Source organism: Sinocyclocheilus grahami, unplaced genomic scaffold (assembly GCF_001515645.1).
Source record: "Sinocyclocheilus grahami isolate Dianchi unplaced genomic scaffold, SAMN03320097.WGS_v1.1 scaffold3038.1, whole genome shotgun sequence".
Taxonomy (NCBI): domain Eukaryota; kingdom Metazoa; phylum Chordata; class Actinopteri; order Cypriniformes; family Cyprinidae; genus Sinocyclocheilus; species Sinocyclocheilus grahami.
In genome coordinates, this window is record NW_015508207.1 from 22,739 (window position 1) to 23,078 (window position 340).

A 340-nucleotide genomic window follows, 5' to 3' on the forward strand; every position below is an offset into this window, starting at 1 on the left:
GTTGTGTTTGACGTTAAGTATTTTTCACGTGTTTTTCAGCTGAAGCGTTTTTCACGTGAAGCGTATTTGACGTTAAGTGTTTTTCACATTAAGTCACTGTTATGTTAAGTATTTTTCATATTAAGCATTTTTTACGCTAAGTGTTTTTCACGTGAAGCATTTTTCATGTTAAGTGTTTTCCAGCTGAAGTGTTTTTCACGGCAAGCGTTTTTGACGTTAAGCATTTTTCATGTGAAGCATTTTAGACATTAAGGGTTTTTGACAGTAAGTGTTTTTCACGTTAAGTGTTTTTGATGTTAAGTGTTTCACGTGAAGTGTTTTTCATGCTAAGTGATTTTTA